The sequence below is a fragment of the Pinus tabuliformis genome, chromosome X, assembly GCF_031772625.1.
Source record: "Pinus tabuliformis cultivar Carrire ecotype Pingquan chromosome X, CPIR1, whole genome shotgun sequence".
NCBI lineage: Eukaryota > Viridiplantae > Streptophyta > Pinopsida > Pinales > Pinaceae > Pinus > Pinus tabuliformis.
The window spans coordinates 1,662,694,099-1,662,715,385 of NC_142308.1; the positions used below are offsets into that span (position 1 = coordinate 1,662,694,099).

General features: G+C 38.0%; 1 long non-coding RNA gene across 1 annotated transcript in view; it reads left to right on the top strand.

Moving 5' to 3' along the window:
* Positions 1-15,102: 15,102 nt before the first annotated feature.
* Positions 15,103-21,287, top strand: part of LOC149146390 (uncharacterized) — a 42,523-nt gene continuing 36,338 nt past the window's right edge. Inside the window, exon 1 of the long non-coding RNA XR_016264327.1 lies at positions 15,103-15,698. This is a non-coding gene — a long non-coding RNA (uncharacterized LOC149146390). The remainder of the gene's footprint in view (positions 15,699-21,287) is intronic.

Here is a 21,287-nt window from a genome sequence, read left to right on the forward strand (position 1 = left end):
ACGAAAAATTCGCAACAATTGTTCTGCAACTTTTGTAGGTCAATGGGACATGATGAGTGCACTTGCAGAAGCTATGGGTTGATGATGGATAGAACTCCCATCTACATATTTCAGGCCGAAACGCGACCCCTTGACCAAAATGCAGGAATGGCGTGAACAGGGTTTAAGAGGCACAGATGAGGCTGAGGCAGAGGAGGACCTAGAAGAGGTCACAAACAGCTGATATGCTATAATTGTGGAGGGTCAGGACATTATGCCCGTGATTGCACGAATCCAACGCGCCCATCGTGTTTGTATTGCACCTTGTTTGATCACGACACAGAATATTGTCCTACACTTATAGCTAGGATATGTGACAAAGGAGCGTTACCACCTCCCCCAACTCAAAACCTGTAGATGATGAAGTTTGAGCCGCGTGAGGAAGATCCGAATGTGAACATTGTGCTCCAAAGTGGAATCGGGACAGGAGATGACAAAGGAAAAAAACCAGAAGATAGTACTTGGGTTCTCAAAGCTCCGGTGAAAGAAGCAGAGTTTGATTTGGAGTGCACTTGGGAAACCTTCATGGAAGCTAAGAAAGCTTTGATGATGCCTCCACTTCAGGAAGCAAAGATAAACCGGAGCCAGAGATGGACCCATCTATGCTCACAACATTCCTAGAAACATGTATGAAGTTGTTGCGTGACAGTAAGGCGGTGAAAGGGTTACATGAACTCATTAACAAATGCGCTAGGACCGCGCATAGTCAGGAAGATCGAAAAACATAAAACAAGGACGGGACGAGAAATGAGACTTACCACACAGATCGGAGAATATGAGATGAATCAAGTCATCTTGGATTTAGGATCATATGCAAATATGTTTTCTGAAACAGACATGGGAGAGAATGGGGAGACCTGCGCTGCAGTGGTCTCCAATTCAAATAAGGATGACGAACCAGCAGAAAAGAATACCCATGGGGCGATTGCAGGTAATAACTATGGATATTGAGGGAGTGAGTGCGCTGGCAGACTTTGAAGTGATAGAGATTTTTGATGACAACAATCCCTACCTCGTGATTTTAGGAATTGATTGGGCCACTGACATGAACGGGGTGATCAATCTGAAAAAGCGAAAAGTGATTTTTGAAAAGAAGTCACTACGCGTAATTGTAGTCCTGGACCTTGCTGAAGGATCGCACTATACGAAACCAGTGCATGACTATGAAAGTGATGATGATTTGGACTGCATCTATAAGATAACAGCGCGAAACCAGGACTGGGTGAATCCCACCGCGGATGGGCGGATTGCATGGGAGCGCGAAAGCTCTTGTACTTCAGATTCGGATGAGGAAACAGAGCGATGGCAGAATCAGTTACATGAGGTAACTACACTGAATTGTAATATGATGACAAGGTCGCTACTTTGCGTATCGAAAAAGGTAAGAGTCTTGCCTACTTATGATGGTTTAAGTGAGGTAGATACTTTCATGGATAAATTTGGAAGAGAATTACAGGAAAAGCAACGATTCCAGGCCTTGGACTGGGTACTACGCGCTATGCCCGCGAGATGTTGGGGTACGCATAAAGGGATCTTTGACGACTGCTGCAAATGTAGGGGTATGATGCGCACATGATTAGGAAGCCTAGGGTGCGACTGACAGATAAGTACAATGGGCAGGATGATCCGCGCACACATTTGGCTAACTGGACGCAAGCCTATGGAGAAAAGCCACAACCTGAGTGGGTGCATCTATTCTGTCATACCCTAGATGTTACCAATGAACTAGTATATAGAAACAAAGCTCCACCATGGGACAGGTGAATGGGATGTCCTGCGCGAAGGGTTTGTGATGACCTTCAATTTTGAGGATGGGTGGGACAATATTGATGAAGCGCTACAAGAGGTAAAAGCAGTCATCTTTAGGATACCACAGGAGCCGGTAGAATTGATTCAGCGTAAATGGGATACTCAGTTGAGTTGCGTGCTAGAATGTTATAATGTAATTGCGAAAGAAGAAGATGAAGATCTGTGGAAAATTAACATTCCAGAGATGGAAGGCCACTGCGAGGTTGAAGGACCACATATTGAGAACCTTGATATAATGCGTTGGTGAAGACTTAGCAGGTGAATATTGGTATGGAGGCAGAACCTAAATTCGCGAAGATTGGAGACTACTAGGATGATGTGATGGTGGATAAGGTTGTTGAATTGCTCTACGAAAATTAGGACTTGCTCCCAACCAAGTTTACATATTTGAAGGGAATAATTGGAGATTTAGGGGTAATGAAGATCATGTTAAAACTCGACGGGAACCCAATTAAGCAAAGGTCGTATCGCTTAAATCTGAAATACAAGGAGAAGGTCTGTGTAGAACTAGACAAGATGCTCGCGTCAGGCATCATTGAGTTTGTGGAGGAATTCGATTGGGTAAGCCCGATGGTTGTACAAGAGAAGAAGCAGGAGGATGAAATAAGAATATGCATGGATCTCAAAAAATTGAATGACAGTCAGGAAGCATATTCTTTCACTGATGGGTTCTTAGGGTACCACCAGATCAAAATCGCACCGGAGGATAGAAGCAAGACAACCTTCGCGATTGAGTGGGGTTGCTTTCAATATATTTTCATGCGGTTTGGATTGAAGAATTCCCTTGCTATATTTTCGCGCGTGGTTGTTGCGGCATTCAGGGAATATATTCATAAGTTCTTAAAGGTCTATTTTGATGATTGAACTGCATTTGGGCTAGTTAGGTGCCATGTAGCAAACTTGCGCTTGATGTTGGATACATGCCAAAGATACCAAATCGCGCTCAACCTCAAGAAGTGTCTGTTCCTCGTTCCTTTTGGGAACCTGTTGGGGCATGTGGTTTGTAAACAAGGGTTGATGGTAGACCCCGCAAAATTCGCGGTGATTCTGAACTTGGAAGCGCTGCGAAGTGTGAAACCGCTACACGCTACTCTGGGACATATGAGGTACTACAAAATTTTATCAAAGGCTATGCACAAATCACAACACTGATGTAAAAGTTGTTGAAAAAGGATGTCACATTTTGCTGGAACAATGGCTGTAAGAAAAGCCCAAATGTATTGGACGAAAAGATGGTTATTGCGCCGATTTTGGTCTTCCTGAACTGGAAGAAAGAGTTGCATGTCCACGTTGACATGTCGTGTATAGCGCTAGGGGCAGTACTAACACAATATGGTGGAGAAGGCTTGGATCACCCTATCACGTTTGCGAGTCGCAGATTACCTAAAGCAAAGAAGAACTATTCCACCACTAAGCATGAGGGACTAGCTATGGTGTATGTGCTCCAAAAGTATCGACATTACTTGCTAGGAGGACACTTTAAGATGTATACAGATCATTCCGTGTTGAAGTACTTGGTCAATAAGCCTGTGTTGGGGGGGGTGCATATGCAGATGGCTTTTATTGTTCCAAGAATATGATTTTGAAGTTGTTGTGAAGCCTGAATGATTGAACACGGGACCAGATCATCTGTCACGCATTGAGACAAGGGAGGAACCTACTAGTCTGGAGGAAGGATTACCTAATGCGTAGCTCTTTGTTGTGCATGTAGCGGATGGACATTTTGAAGATATAATTCACTTTCTAACAACTAGAATTGCATCGAAAGAATACTCTGTCCAGCAGAAGAAGGAATTAGTGGTGTGCGTGACAGATTTCTCTGTCATTGCTAGGCATTTATACAAGATGGGGAATGATGAAATACTGCAAAGATATGTATATGAATTTGAACGAAGCAACATCCTCGCAGATGCTCATGGGGGCGTCGCAAAAGGACATTATGCGGGAAGAGCGACCATGTAAAATATTCTACGTACCAGGTTGTGGTGGCCAACCTTTCATCATGATTCAAAAGCACATTGCAAGGCATGTAATGTATGTCAAGGAACAGGTAAGCCATCAGGGAGGGACGAAATGTCTTTAAATCCACAAATGACATTGCAACCTTTCGAAATGTGGGCAATAGATTTTGTAGGACCTATCAAACCTCAAGGAAAAACAGGCACGAGATATATTATCACTGCGATAGAGTACCTGACTAGTTGGGCAGAAGCACAGCCGCAAAGTTTCTGTTTGAACACGTACTGACGCGATTTGGATGTCCGAAGATCTTAATGAGCAATCGTGGTACGCACTTCCTGAACGAAACAATCAGCGCGCTGACGGAAGAGTTTCAGGTGTATCATCAGAAGAGCACACCGTATCACCCACAGGCTAACAGGACAGTAGAAGCATTTAACAAAGTACCAGAAACCGCGCTGACCAAGCTATGCAATGCGCAACAAAGTGATTGGACCTGCGCGTACCTGTAGTGTTATGGGTTTATAAGACGACATGTAAGAAACTAACGGGACAAACACCTTTTAGGCTTGTCTATGGAGTAGAAGCTGTAATGCCTATGGAATACATCATGCTTAGTCTACGCATAATAGCACTCACAGGTATGACAGATCGCGGAGCCCTGGAGGAGAAGCTCGCGCAGTTGGAGGAGCTCGAGGAAGAACGATTTTTGGCTGGATTTCACTAGCAGGTCCAAAAGCAGCGCGAAAAAGGCTTGGCACGATCGACATATTAAGTTGCACACCTTCAAGGTGTTTGATTTGGTGTTGTTGTATGATAGTAAGTTCGATAAATTCCCAGGGAAGCTCAGAATGCATTCACTGGGACCGTATGTTATTAAGGAGATCACATATGGTGGCGCAGTGCAGTTGGTAAAGTTAAATGGAGAAATCTTCCCAGGAAATGTTAATGGCAGTCATTTGAAGACATACACAGGGGGCTTAAGCATATGACTCGCTAACAGAAGCACCATTTTAGCGCTCGAGGCTGCTGAAAGGAGGCACGGGGCTATAAACTACTCTACCTGAGGACTGCGTGATGTCATAACTGTGCACAGTAGCGAAGTGTCCTAGGGTCCGCGATAGCATGAGGGTAGCTACGCTGTCGCGCGGGTCGATTGGAAAGTGACTGTTACAGTCACTATTCATGATGTGATGCTTGGTTTGAGACCAAATGGAGTGGGTGGCGGGCATTTAAGGTGAACTTTATGGGCTAGATTCTTGAAAATCTACAACTAATCGAGCATTAATTGATCAAATGTGGGGGGAACGGTCGAATTGAAATTCAAAAGACGCTATAAATTACAAAGGGCTGTGCAACAAACAACACTTGGAAATTTGAGGACTGAGTTGTTGCGCGCACAAACATTCATGAACCTAGACTTGTTCGATCTTCTGAAGGCGAATTCCTTGCTTGAGCAATTACCCAAGACGTTGAGAGAATTGTGGAATCGCACTATGGCAACACTTGAAGAAGCCATGGATACTAGAGTAATCATTGCCGAGGAAGCCGCGTAGGCCATTACAAAAGTGGAAGCCCCAGAAAGTGCTGAGATAGTCGCAGAAATCTCTAAATCACTGCGCACGCCGAGACCCAAGAAAGACAAGCAGGCCATGGTACCAGTGCACGTATCACCTAGAAATTTGCTGAGGACTAGGCTCACCATGGAAGAAAAGGGGAAGCCTATCAATTTGGAGGCCGATGAGGATGAAGAATTCAAATAAATCTTGGTAGAGGAGGGATGTAGAAATGGAGGTTGAAACCCCAGGTGCGGACCCTCTTACTACGCTGCCCACATATGTTCCTCCGCGAAAGGGTAAAGCAAAGGTGCCCAAAGATATAGATGAGAGCAAGAGCTCTTTGCAGACTCTGCTACTCCCTGGTGACATTATTTTTGAAGGAGTGCACTTGGGACAAGTGCCCATGCTGAAGTTTGAGGATTGGGATCCCGCGGACCATGAGATGTTCCCGCATCTCACAACTGCGCAGCTCATGCGCTAAAAGAAAGGCGCGCTGGCCGAAATCATAGAACTGGAGCCGCGTAAATGGATGAGAGGAGTTGAGAAAGAAGGGTTGCTAAACCTACTCCGGGTGTTGCATTACCATCGTGCCCCAATGACCATTTTTGTCATCAGGCAAATGCTCTACCTGGTACATGATGGGTGCTTGTGGCTGGAGGAGCCCATCCCCATCACAGACCATTTGTTTCACAAAATTACTCGGATCCCTTGCAAAGGGGAGGACTCGGCAAACATCTCGGAGGGAAAGAGCGATGACTTGGCCATCGTGGAGGCCATGAAGAAGAAGTTTAATTTGGAGAAGTAGAAGAGAGGGTACGCCATTTCCAGCATCAATAACCCTGTGGCTAAAGTCGTGATGCAAATATTGGCAGGGAAGGTTATGCTGAAGTTTCGCGTGGATGAGGTGCCCGTGCCGGTGGTTGCACTCGTAGTGCAATGCGCAGAAGGGGTCTAGTTTAAGTAGGCAAACTATTTATGTGGAGAGTTCCTTGAGAACTACTACGAGGCACAGGAGCAGGGAAAAACTTTTCACTATCCGTGGCTTCTTTTGTCAATAGTACTAGTGGCCTGGGAATTGCCCAAAGATAGCCAATTCCCAACGATCGTGCAGGACCTTCCGGAGGCAGTGAAGTACGCTTTGCTGTGGGCAACTAGGGACACAAAAAGGATAAGGGACAACAAAATATTCTAGGTTCTCATGGAGATGAACATCATAATGAGGATTAATCGCAAGCCGCGGTTATCGCCCACGGTCTACAATAGTCTGTAGAGCTTCGCAGAGTTCAAGGCAGATTTTCACCATATCTACATTAGGGCGCAGAAGGACCTCGCGAAGACGTGGCGCGAGTTACCCTATTTGGTGACAGACGATGTCATCTTCGCGGTCCTGGAGTCATGGCCGTCGGAGTGGCGCGCTCTAACTGGCTCCATGGTGGAAGCAGAGAAGTTCGCCCTGTAGTGGAAGAAGGAAGAGGCAAAATAGTGGATGGCGTAGTTGGCAGAGAAACGTAGGAAGGAAGAAGCAATAGCTAAGGCCTAGGCGACACGCGACGCTGCAAAGTTGGCAGAAGAGCAACAAAAGGCGGTAGAAGAAGAGTGTGAAGGACAGAAGTAGCCTTCGCCTGAGTCAGACACTGATATAGAGTAAGGTGGTGCAGACCCACAGACAACGTCCACTCAGCTAAAATGTCTGTGCCCAAGAGAGCAGCTAGGGCTGCGAAAGAAGTCAAAGGCTTAAAAGACTTCGTTCGACCTAATCACCCTCATTGAGGGGGATCTACATGACATTGGCGAGATGGTGAGGAACGTCACCGCGGAGGCCCTCCAGCAGTTTGAGGAGGAACACCAGCTGGTGTTTGGGACTCTTCGGGCACATATATAGGAATTGTAGGTGCGCACTCCATAAGTTAGCACTGTGTTAACCAGCCTCGTAGTAGGCACGTCCGTGATTGAGGAAATGCTACGCGTCCAGATGACGAACACCATAGTGCTGCCAGGTGGAGCACTCGTTACAAAAAATGAGGCCGACAGGCCTATGGTCAGCAGGTTGAAGGAATTGGATTAAACGTAGCTGCGCTCCTTCGGGAGACATTCTATATTTTGCAGGATGGAGTTACTGCGTAACTACGAGCCAAGTAGGGTCACGCGCTCCAGGTAATGAGCGAGCAACGCATCAACATTGAACAATTGAGCCTACAACGCGATGAGGTAGTGGTGCATAATAGACAAATGGTGTAGGTGGTGGAGGAAGCCTGCCATATGGTCTTGGAATTGGCCATCCAAGTAGAAGAACAAGTGGAGGTGGGCGCTCGAAAATTAGTAGTAGGGGTGCGTGAGGCAAAATAGGAAATGATCAGGGTTCAGTTGGAGCTGAACCTTTAGATAATAGAACTGCAGTTGAAGGCGCAGTCTTTAACTCCGCCAGAGGTTAAGGAATAATGCACCATCGCGATTACAACAACAATAGTGGAGGTTAACAGTGTAGTGACAAACTGCACAAAGTTGTTCGAGCAGTTGTTCGAGGTCCTCACCACCCTGCAGGAGGACTTGAACATACAATGCCTAGAGACAGAGGCGCGTGAGCTGTAGCAGAGATATGATGAAGTAAAAGGGACGAAGTAGACGATTACCCTTACATATAGGCTCTCCAGGATGCAGCAGGCTAAAGCGCTCAAGGAGCAGGTGGATGCTGCTCGGCATAAGGAAGTAGTTTTGAAGGCGTGCTTATAGTTGTGGATTGATGAGGCGTACACCATTACAACCTCCATTGAAGCAAATCTCATGCAGCTGCAAACAACGCAGGAAAGAATCTAGGGCAGCAGTTCAACCATAGCGGTCACTGAACAACGCGTCGAGGAAGTACAACAAGCAGCCACTTAATGCACTACCGAACTTGCAGCGATCCAATCAGAGTTGGGAGGTCTTCACGCAAAGATCTCCACACCAACAAAGTGACTCGAGGGCAAGTCATGATGTTTGTGTTGGGGGCCTGTTGGGCACGAGATCCCCCAAGGGAAGTTTTGGGGCTTAGAGTCCAGATTTTGATCAAAGATTGTAATTCCAATGTAAAGACTCCACATTTTGTGGGCGTAGAGCGTGTAGTTTGTAAAAAAGTCATAGGGTTGTCTGCCCTTAGTTTTGTTATTGTGATGTCCGCTGTAGAAATCTACCTATGGTTCGCAGACCATGGGATTGTATAAATAGAGCAAGGCTCTAAGTAGTTAGGAGAGGAATTAATAAGAAAAGATGAACATATGATGTATGTGAGATAGATTTGTGGAGCAAAGTCTAGTTTTGCGTCGTAGAGTAGGAGAAGGCTCTGCAACTGAGTGCGCAGTGGCCTAGTAGTCTACAGCTGAGTGCACGGACCCCTGCAACTGAGTATGTAGAGCGAGTCGAGTCTTTAACAATTGGAAGTATTAATAAAGAGAAGTTTCCTATCATTTATGTGTATTTATTTCTTGTTTTATGCGTCTGTTATTTTGGGAATGAAATTCACTTTTAATACTTATATGATGCGCGAATGTGTATAATTGTATTGATTAAGTGAATGCAAGATAGATTCTCTGTTTATGCAAATTTAACTAAGATCTGTTAAGAAGATAAGTAAGATACGCAGTGTAGTTTGAGGAAATAGTGCATTTCGCTTCCCTAGCAGCGCGAAAGCATCTCAGTCCCTGGTTAGGGATGTGCGAAGGACAATTATAACAGATCACGAATGTATTGAAGGTTGGAATAGTGCGTGAAACGACCTGTGTGAAGACAGATCTAGTTGGACTAAATTGACATCTCAAACATCTCAAGGGTGAAAAACTTGGTTCCAACATCCCCCCATACTGCTTAGGGTGAGACTTCAGTCTGCGCTCCGGGCGCTGATGCTGAAAGGGCCAGTAGTGTAGGGATTTGTTTGGCTAAATAACTCCGAACCTGGGTCAGACCCCACAAGCCAACATTGTTCAAACTTCCGGTTAGTGTTTACTTGTGGCACAATGGAATGTATTGTTATGTTTGGAGAATATTGCCATTGTTTTATATGTGATATGAGGGGATGTATTGTTAAGTTTGAATATTATAATGGTAGTGGTCAAATTTAAGTGAGAAGTTTAATTTTGTTTTGGATTTTATTAATTTAGAAAAAAAAGAAAGTATACTTGATTGCGAGGAAAGTTTCATAGTTTAGGTTGTTTGAGTCAAAGGTGATTTTGATGGTTGATTTCTAAGAAACAAGCCCAGAAAGTGATGATTAACCTTATGTGATTCATGTCACTAGTTTCAATACCACTTTTTCAACCCTCTTAGCATCACCAGACGCAATGAGTGCTAAGTGAATTATTCAAAAATCATGAGAAATTAGTCAGTATCCACTACCTCTCATGAAAATGATCATAAATGAATAACTTAAGATTGATCGTGTCCTGAAGATGAACCATACTTGTTGGTTCGAATTGCGTCGACCAAAATCTTCAATGTGATTTCTTCCAAAAAATTCTTATACATTATGAATAATTTACTTAACGGAGTTGAATGCCAAAATATGATATCTATTATATTTGATAATTATCATTGTTATTATAAATAAGTAAAAAATATATGTTTATTTATTAGTCCCTGCCTGGGACTCTTAGCGATCGATTGTGCGTTGACCGCATATTAATCTCTTGTTTGACCAAAAAATATCGCTGTGCATCACAACTTTAACCAAAGTTTTCATAGTAGAAAATAATATAAAATTTATTATGTAATTTTTGATTGGACAACAAAGTTGGGGGTCTTATTGCGGGCTTCGCAGCTTTCAAGACATTATGTTCGGCTTAAAAATAAGATATCCAAAGTTTTCGGAGATGAAAAGTTTTTGTTATCCAAAGTTTCCTCATATTGCCGAGCTTTTCCAAAACAACCTTTTCGAAATATGAGAGGTTAAAAATATTAGACAAGCAGTAATGTATATTTGTAATAAATAAAATTTTTTCCGAAAACATTAAAATATATATATATATATATATATATATACAAATAATCAGGAAAATAAAAATTAGTCATCTAATTTTAATATTACTTTAATATTAAAAAAATGTAAAAAGTTAAAAAAAAATAATAATCTAACCTTATCATAGTTATCGATGTAAAAAGCTAAAAACTAACCTAAGCTTATAATAATTACATCACCACATCCTAAACATTTCCAATTTCTCACCCAAAAAAATTATAATAAAATTAGCTCTAATAACTTTTTCAGTTATCCGAAACTCATTTTTCCAATTATAACTCATGAAATCCTACATTTCAAATTTTTATAACAAATATATCTCATAAAAATTATTTTTTTGGGGGTGTATGTTTCCACTAATTTTCTGCTATTAATTTTTTGTTATTTTCGGTTACTTTTTGTCTTTTTTTTTACTGTTACCAAATTATTAGTAAGAACTCATATTTTACCGAAATATTTGACATTACTTTTTAGAATAAAATAAAACAAAAGTCACTAAACACTATTTAAATGATTCTAAAATTTTCTGAAATCTAATTAAATATAAATTACTTGATAAGAAAAACATAATAATAGGATGTTTATTGAAAAAGTTTTTGGCATATCAAAATTTATTTCTCCAGGGATTTCTCCGTGTCCTGCATGCAGTGTCGTGCATCCTGCAAGTGCCAGTTGTTTGCATATGCAGAGACGTCCACGGTGGTTTACAAATGCCTTGTCCGGAGTCCCGGTGGTTTACAAATGCCTTGTCTTGAATCTAGAGTAAGTTCAGAGCAGAGAGTGTCGAGAGTGTCGAGCAGCTAATTCTCTGGAGTAAGGTCAGAGCAGAGAGTGTGGAGCAGCTAGTTTGAGGAGTAAAGGAGCAGAGAGCATCGAGCAGGTTCACCTTTACAACTTGTAAGTTCCATTTTACAGTGACTTAATATTACTTTCCACGATTACAGCAGTTCCACCATTACAATAGTTGTTTTTGTTCATGCCATTTCTTCGTCTTGTCCAAGTTCAGCCACTCGTCTTCAATAGTTAGTTAGTTCCTTAAGTTGAATATATTAGTTCCATTTCCATTTTAATTTTGGGATTTGTAAGTTAGTTCCTTAAGTTGAATATATTAGTTCCATTTCCATTTTAATTTTGGGATTTGTAGATGGTGTTTAAGGGTTTTTTTAATTGCGAAAAACTCTATTTGTTAGGATCATCCATAACTCACATTCGCGGAATTTACAGCAATAGGCTCTTACAGTGACTTATATATTGTGTTTCGTACCTTTATTAGAACATCTTTTTATCATAGAACCCAACACAAGGGAAGGCGAGGTCACAAGTTGAGATCTTCCCTATGATATGTTGTTTTGCAGGTTCTTTGTAGTGACGAATGCAATTGCATGTGGGTACACATTGTTTTCATTCATCTTCTCCGTAACCGGCAAATTTTCCTCCTCTACACTGTCAACCTTTCTTCTCTCTGTCACTGATTTGGTAATGCCTTTTTCTTCTTCTTTACTATGAAGGTGTGAAAGCTGCGTTATAAATGTTGTTCAAATCTCGAATTGAATTTCATAACTGTGTGCAGGTGATGGTGGCGCTCGTATCGGCGAGGGTCTCTGCAACGACTGCCATTGCTTACGTCGGGTACACAGGAAATTCTCATACTCACTGGGGAAAACTCTGCGGTATATATGATTGCTTCTGCCACTCCATTAAAATTCAATATGCTGTAAGATATATCCTAAGGGTTGTTATACATGAATATCTCTATCAAGTGGGAGACAGCAGCAAAATAGGCAACCAGAAGCAAAGTAGAAATAATAAGGGTGATAATTGAGAAGCTCATTCTCTCCAACCCAATCTAACAGACAGAAGATAAACAAAGAAGTGAGTTTATGAGCGAAAATAGAGATTCATTTCTATATATCTGCTTAAATAATTTGTTATAAAAAGTTGTTGATTCATGATCTGTTAGATTTTTTTTTAATTATTTGAATATTCATAGTGGTATTTGAAACGTGGACAATGTTAGCAAACGTGACGCCAGAGCACGCATGGTGTGTTTTAGAATATAAATTCGCGTGTAGCCCATGAAGCTTTCTCATCAAATAGTTAATGACTTTCGTTCGCAAACGATGGTTCTGCGTGGCTCAACATTTGTTTATTTGTTTTAATTCTTTTATTATAAATTATGACGAGTATATAAATTTAGTTCTTAAATAAAGTTAAGAAAATAACATTTTATAAATTAATATTATTAATTATAAAAGTAATAGTTAGATATCTACATTTAAAGGGATTTGCTAGAAATTTTTTAATAGTGGAGATTATTCATCAATTTATTATATTTATTTTATAAATAAAATTATTTAAAATATTATTCGTAAATATTATATTTTATTAATATTATTTTTAATTTATAAATAAGCTTGCTTAAAATATTATGAGTCAATATCATACTTTATTAATATTAGGTGAGAAAAAATTATGATTAATTTCACATTTAATATATTGTAGATAAATGTCCTAACATATGACTAATATTAGCAAGGAACTAATATTTGGATATTTATGGTTCTTATGCTGCATTTTACTATTTATAGTTCCTTATCTCTTTATTACTATTTAAAATTTTCCTATATTATGATTTATTTTGTGTAACATAATTATTATAAATATACTCTTAACATTTTCTTTTTCTTTTTACATAAATCATATTTTATAACAATTTCTTAATTCTTTATCTTTATTCATTTTTTGCAATATTATAAATTTATTTAATATATTTAAAATTATTAAATACACTCTTAACTACTTTATAAATATATAATATCTTTATAGCAATTCTTAACCCTATCCTTTATAAATCTATTAAAATTTTGTTATTATAATTAGTTTATTTAATATAATGAAAACCTCCAACAACTACTTTATATTAAATATACTAATTCTTATTTTTTAGAGTTTTTTTTTTAATTAAACTGAAAAGTAAAAAACTTTTAAATTACTAAAATATTTTATCAATATTTTGTAAAATTCAACTCTTTATTATTTATCTATAATTATAATTATTGATAATTAATTAAAATTTAAAAAATTATATTTTAATTTTTTTTTTATACATTAAAATATTTGAAAAATATTTTTTTTTTATATTAAATTATTTATCAAATAAATTATATATATATATATATATATATATAATTTAGAGTTAAAAATTTATTTAAATAAAAATAATAAAGAAAAATATAATAAATTTATTAATTTTTAATTAATGAAAGTAAATTATTCCCATATACTTATTTGAATATACCTACAATATTTTTTTACTCGTAACGTTTCACACGCTCTTACGTGAAAACCATGTTCTAGGGATTTCGAAAAATTTAAGCTATTGAGTAATAGGCCTAAACTACAAGGAAATATTATAACAATAAAATCACATTCGTGAATGTTAGTTTTTTTATTATCATAAAACCATCTATTTTTATGTCTTTCATTATGAACATCCAGTTCAACATCTTATATCATGTATTCCAGAACATCTTATATCATGTATTCCAGAATGAACGAGTTATGAATAACAAGTTCAACGTCTTATATCATGTATTTTAGAATGAACGAATTATGAATAACAACTTTAGTGTCTTATATCATGTGTTTTAGAATAAACAATTAATTCAGTAATTACATCGTGTATTTCATAATGACCAACAGTTCAATGTCTTATATAGTGTATTGTATTTCAGAATGAACAATTAATTCAATAACTATATTGGATTTCCCATTCATGGTTATACCACCACTGCTTTGCCAACAATAGACAAGACATATTTGTTAAAAAATAAAAAAAATTACTTCCCTTACGATTTCAACATTGTACTCTGACCAATACAATTTGTTTAAAAACAAATCTGCAAAAATAATCTGAAAACAATTTCGACCCACATCTTTTTATTACAAAATAAAAAATTACTCTTACGATTTCAGTATTGTACTATGAGTAATACAAATCATTTAAAAATAATGACCTTCTGGCAGACCCCGGCAGGGACTACCGGCTGCATGCAACACTTGTTATATTATATTGATAATTGTTTTGTTTGTCAAATTGCATAATTTTTTAATAATTAACAAATCTAATTTATGGTTTGAGTAACAATATAATTACCCCTAGGTCAGGGGAAATTTTAAGGACGGAAATTTATTTTAAAGTTTAGAAACCTTGGCGAATTTTATTAATCCCTAATATGGAAATTGTAAAATGTTTGGTAATATTTTTATAAAAACATTTAAGGTTCTAATGATTTTATATAGCCTTTATAAAATTTTGCTGATAGTCTGTATAAAGTTTTGGCGATTTTTAATGTAAAATAATTTTATCCTATAAAATTTTGACAAATCGATTTTAGGAGAAATGAAAATTGGCGAATCTTTTTTGGATAAAAACATAGAAAATTAACCCCTAAAATTTATATGCCATACTATCCTTTAATATAATTAGATTTTCTCTTACTAAAATTCTAACAAGTGAATACATCTGCTTTAAACCTTCTAAGTAAACATAATAATTTTTTAAATAATACCTAAAATTAATTTTTTTTTTAATATAACTATAAATAAATTTCTTTAACTAAATAAAAAAGGTTATATGTGTCTATATATTTTCACCGTCTAAATATATTTTATAATGGTATTACAATAGAGTAAAAGATAGGAGGACTGAGAAAATGGAAAAGCATATTATGACGGTATAGTTTGACTCGGGTTGAGGGAGGGCTTGAATTCCAGCCAGCTAGGGGCGGAGAGGATGAAACAAAAGTAACGGCATGATGTCAATGGCGCGAAAATTATTCCTGCAACACGGTTAAAAAACTGTACTTTTGTTTAGGGGTTTCGGAGGGTGGGGTTCGAATCGCGCCGATGGTGAAGTTGACGCAAAGGAGCCGTTGCAATGCAGCACCTAGAATTAACGGCAAGGTCATTCAGCTGAAAATAAAGATTATTTTCTGTCGGGGTATATCATCAGGTATGATATTCCCTATCTAAATCGACCTTGGCTGCGGTCGGTTTTTAACAGTGGGAGACTCAGTGCTCATGCGCGTTCAGCATCGGAATCAGCCGCCTTACGCAGCGCGGGTGGAGAAGATTGAAAGCGGCGCGAAAAAGAATGTGGAGGTTGGAGTACGGTGGTCTTACAGGCCGGACTCAAAAGGGGCGGCGGCAGTGACCTCTTCTTGTCTCCTCACTACGACAAGCAGAGCATGAAAAACATTGAGGATACCTGCGTAGTCCACAGCTTCAACCATTTCTGTCGCTTCGAATACACAGCCACCATTGGCGCCTTCATTCATGAGCGGGTAAAGATTCAATGCTTTTCATTTTCCTTGTTAATTGTGTCTCGAACCCGTGACCTCTGGGCCTCTTTACCCGTGGCTTTTGCGTTGAGGCGTTTTGTTTTACTTCTTTGGACATGAATGTCGAATCCCCGACCTCACGCCTCGTGACCTATACATAATAAAATTTCTAGTGTGAAATGTTGAGTCTTTCTAAAAGATAGAATATAAAAACTTAGGATATTGATAGCTGAAGTGTTTATGTTAATCAACTGATTTACTATTTTGCACTTCTTCTGGTGTGGAAATAAGCATTTCCGTTTTTTCTATAATAGCATGAGTATCCTTAGTACAAGGAGAATAGCAAATATTTATTGAATACAACTTATTTACTAGGGAGTTTTCGAAGTTATAGCATGGACTTGAGTACTTTTATTTATAGAATCCATTGTCATATATGGGACAAGGTATTTTGAAGAATGTTATTGTTCGGGTTGTGATTTTGTTCAAGGTTATGATTTTTGGTGGATGCAAAATTCTATTAGGTTTAGGTCAACTTTGATGGGAAATATGCATGTTTGAGTAAATAAAGAAAATGTGTTAATAGTAAAATAGGTTACTAATAAACCTGAAATTTCAATCCTCAACCTTAATCCCTTGTGGATTGAAATTCACGCACTTATGAATCCTTGTTTGATGCAATTCATCGAAAGATCACGTGGCTTAGTGTTGTCATGGCTAGTGACCTTTTGCTATGTTGGCCCCGTAGATTTAGGATATAACTTATTTTGCACATAAAAATCCCCAAGCATCACACTAGTTTTGTTTTCAGAAATACAATAGTCAAATTCTATTCTCACCCTTAGTTTCGGCAACATCCCATTTCTTGTCATTTAATTAGGTCTTCCCTTTTGCTCATATAAAAGGATTTTACATAATGATTGATATGAATTCCTGTTGAATTTTTCAAAACACAATGGCTAATGAGAGACATAAACCCCACCTTACTAGCACGAGGATGTTTTTGCAAAGAATAGCCACTATCCATTGGTTATGCATACATATTAGCTTGGAGCTACAAGGATTTTAAGTGTATAAAAGATATCGGTGTCATGCAAATTTGATTACTAGACAATGCTAAACTAGTGTAGTAGTGCCCACCTTCAAGCCCTTGCCATCTCCAGATTGTAGTAAAAGCTAATATTGACAAATTGCTCGCAACAAAATAAATTTCCTCTATCCAAAAAGGTGAATGGGTTATCCTTAAGCTACTAAAGGATGGTCTCCATCAACTACTAGCTAAAATAGACAAATTGTTAGTCACTAATTGAATTTTCCGTATCTAAGAAAATGAATGGGTTGTCCTTATGCAAAGAATAGATCTCCTTTGACTGTTTATAGATTTTTGCACAATAAGGTAACAATTTGTGATTTTTTTACCATCCCTTTCATTAATAAAATCCTCACACATGTCCAAGGAACATAATGTCACTCTTTCATAATCACACTCAACATACACTTTAAGTTTCATATCATGTATTTTGGAAGATATTACACCATTTTCCAAACTACTCTGTCTCTCTTAACCACATTAAATTCCTTTTTCTCCCATTGGGAAATTTTTTGAACACATTATATTGCTTGAAGACTTTCTAGGGTTTTCCCTCACAATAACTTATTTCTATAGACAAGTTGTTTCATTTTTGTTGTTGGTGTACTTGTGTACCCCCTTATTTTTGTATGGGTGTCTCATGATTGCTGCTATCTCTTTACAACATAATTTTATTTTTAGCAAACATCAAGATTCAAGATATATTTCATTTCATTTCTATCGGATGTATAATGGCTTCACTGATAGGAGTCTCGGTAGGATTATGATCACCTATAATAGGTTTTCTAGGGTTTAAGGTGTAAGGAGATGAAGTAGGATCTCTTAAGGAATGATCAAAGTTATGATAAAAGGCTTCAAAAGGCACTCTGTTTCCTATAAGAGACATAGGAAAAAGAGGCACAAGATCTAGGGTTTCATGATTTTAGGTTGATGGAGATACTCTCGAGATCAAGGGAATGAGAAGGGCTTCTTATGATGTACTTCACCAAGTATGATTTTAGGTTGATGGAGATACTTCCGAGATCAAGGGAATGAGAAGGGATTCTTATGATATACTTCACCAAGTACTAAGATCATACAACCGTCAAAGAAGTCGGCAAGTTGAGGAAAACTATCTAGGGTTTCCCTCTTAGGGCAACACCTAGGGAAAAATATTTTGTGGATTAAATCTAAGTGGATGCCCACCAAACTTTGAGGTCATGTAGTCAAGACCCTAGGCTTGATGTTAGACATCCTACAATTTCTCCCTATGCCCTAAAGTTTCTCCCTATGCCCTAGTTAGACATCCTACATAAAGAGGATTGAAATTTTGGAGAGAGAATTTATGGAAGAAAAGTGAAGTTGACCACCAAGGACTTGGATTAGTGAGTCTTAGAAGGCTCAAGATGTGCTAAAAGGTTGCTAAAATTGATGCCCTAGGTACCAATTTCAAGCATTTACCCACTTCAAAGATAATAGAGTTTGATGGACAGTTAAAGGATTACTCCACTAGGAAGATTCGTTACATGTCATCCAATGAATAATATATACAATTCTCAACTAGAAAGCCTTTCCAAAAAAATGATATTCAATAATTAGGGCAATTTAACACATTCTAGAAGCAACAATTCCATTCATTAAACAATTTCAAGAGAAAAATAAGTTTCATCAATATAAAGCACGTACAAGATAACATGAAACATATCCATTTGTCATCCAAGAAATAGCTCCTAAGACAACATCGAATTAGCTTCCAAATATCGAAATGGATCCAAAAGATCTCCAATAGCCCAAAGAAACAAGTGTGAGTTCTCAAGAAGTCAAATTCCAAGTGTGACGATGATGAGAGGATCAAATGACCTCTCTCTTATTTATGTGTCTAATGAACTTTAATTTAGCCTAAAATCCCCTCATAGTTGTCAAATGATGAGCAAAAACTAAGTGTGGTTACAAGCCAACCGCATAGCCAATGCAAAACATACAAATACGCTGGTTGAATGCTAACATCATCACTGTGTGGGACTCTTGGAGGCATGCATTGAGCTCTTGGTGACAAACTAAAAGAAGTGAGCTCCAAAAATTATCCTCTAGGGGTTGGCCCCTAGATATCCATGCAAATCATCGTGTGGGCCCCCGATTTGTATTTGGGGTACTAGATGGGTCTCATGGGTCTCCTGGTGATCAAACTACATGATTTTGCTCCAAAGTTGAGGGCTCAGAGTCAACTCCTTCTTCATGGTAGACTACACTTTTTTGGCAAGGTGAGTTTACCCCAAGAACCATAGGCTTCAATGCCCCCTCTTATACTAGGTTGGAGGACAAATTAGGTTATAATCAAATTATATAAAAAACCTTTTTCTATATGAGAGTGACTACAAGTGATCACAACCAAAGAAAATTGATACAATTCAAGATAGAACACTTCTTTGAAAGGAAGTTTTAACAACTATCACCTCAACAAGATTCTCCACCAAATTTACTATGAAATTAGTGAAACAATCACATTGATAAGCAAGAACATATTTAAAAAAGATCAATACAATAACAAATTCCCAAAAGTAATGTATAAACAATCGTAGTCAAGCATTCAACTAGACAACAAAACATGCCAAATACATAACAGGCAAGTAGTCTTTTCCCTTCATATAAACAAAATATGTTGAAAATGAGTATCAAAGGATTCAACCATCATCACATAGTGTCTACTACAACACAACTTTTTTTAATTGGCATCACTATTGGCATTCTATAAATGAGAGTGGAAACTCATGTTTACTTGCACACTATTTTGCAATGACAAGTTAAATTAGTCTCTACATACCCCAACTCTCCTAATTAATCAAATAGACATCTCAATTTGGGTTTAATCATCAATAAATATAATTAGCATCCCCCCTTATAGCGCACAAGTCATAGGAAAAACATATCAAACACATCACCAAATAACAAAATCTTGAGTCAAAAATAAGTTAATTGATACAATTGTTTGAACCTCAATTGAAAAATAAAATGGATCAATAAGAATATAAGATCCTCAAATGTCAAATAAACCAAAGGTTTAGGACAATCCTACACATATAACATTGTCATCTGAATTAACAATTTCCAAATCTAGCATCTAATTGTCAACGAAATGTTCAGTTGACTTAGTGAAACCATCATTAGACAATTCCAATTCTCTTTTTGTAGCTTAGTCATATGGTATCCACTCCACCTACAACAAAGCAGACAATAGTCGATATAGAGGCAATTCTATTTGTTAATGAATTCCAATAATATGTAACACTTGTTCTAGGTTGTTTTAGCTCATGAATGGTTGGAACAGCAACAACCTTCCCACTCTGCCCAAGTCGACCTCTTGTGTATTCCATCTTATTCAATAGTCACCAGTCTATATCCATCTTGTTTCTTAACTGCAGATCTACCAAAGTTGCCTGGTGACTCTAAAAGACGTTTGCACCTTAATAGATGGGTGCTTGATAGATTTAGAGTTTAGATGGATCTAGGATGGTTTAATTATTAATTATACTTAATTTAATTATTTATTTTATTCTATTTAAACAAAAGACATATATTTTTTTAATTTTTATATAATTTGATAGATTCAAAATGTTTTAATTAATTATTATTATTATTATTATTATTTGTCAGTCAAAAGGATTCTATTAATTCAGAAAAACGTTAAAATAGATTCACCCAATTTTCAAAAGTCTTTTGGCCTCACTCCTACTAGATTTGTTGGCTAGAATGGAGACACAAAAAATGATAACAAAATGCCAGTAACGATCCATAACCTAGAAATGGAAGGACCAATGAAACAAAAATACAACTAGGATAAGAATATAGCCCACAATCATTATGGATAAGAGGAATTAACCTAAGCTATGGTGTCTGGTCCATTTCTAGGAGATATCGGGGTTTAAAGCCACAATGGACATGAGTTTCCATGTGATCCATCCTCCCTTCCAAGTAATCCATTTTCTCATAGAGCCTCCTCTGGCCTTGTTGCAATGTTGCCAACCGATCTTGAATGTGCCATTGGTTGCACTGCATATCATTCATGAAGCCAATTATCGCATTTCAATCATCATGGCAGCCTTGGCCTAGCCTTTCAAGAAGAAGAGTGATATGCCGCAGTTGATTCTCAAGAACATCTAAGGGTGGTGGAAGATCCACCCTGCTAGGAGAGAGCACTATAAGGGTGGTGGAAGATCCACCCTGCTAGGAGAGAGCGCTAAGTTGTGGTCCACCTCCTCCCACAGCTCCACGTCAATCCTCTTGTGATATGCCCTTCGTCCTCTTGGGCCTATGCCCCTTCAGGCCTTGCCACATTGGCAATCCATAATTTGAACGTTTGTTCCCCCCAAAAACTCCACAACTAAAACAACATGGAATGGACTTGTAACAATACCAAATTATATCTCCCAACTCCAAGACCCACGCAGAGCTGATGGTCAATACAATTCCATTTATGACCAAGCAAAGCCACCCCCAACTAGCACTTCCCCTTCCAAATAATTCTC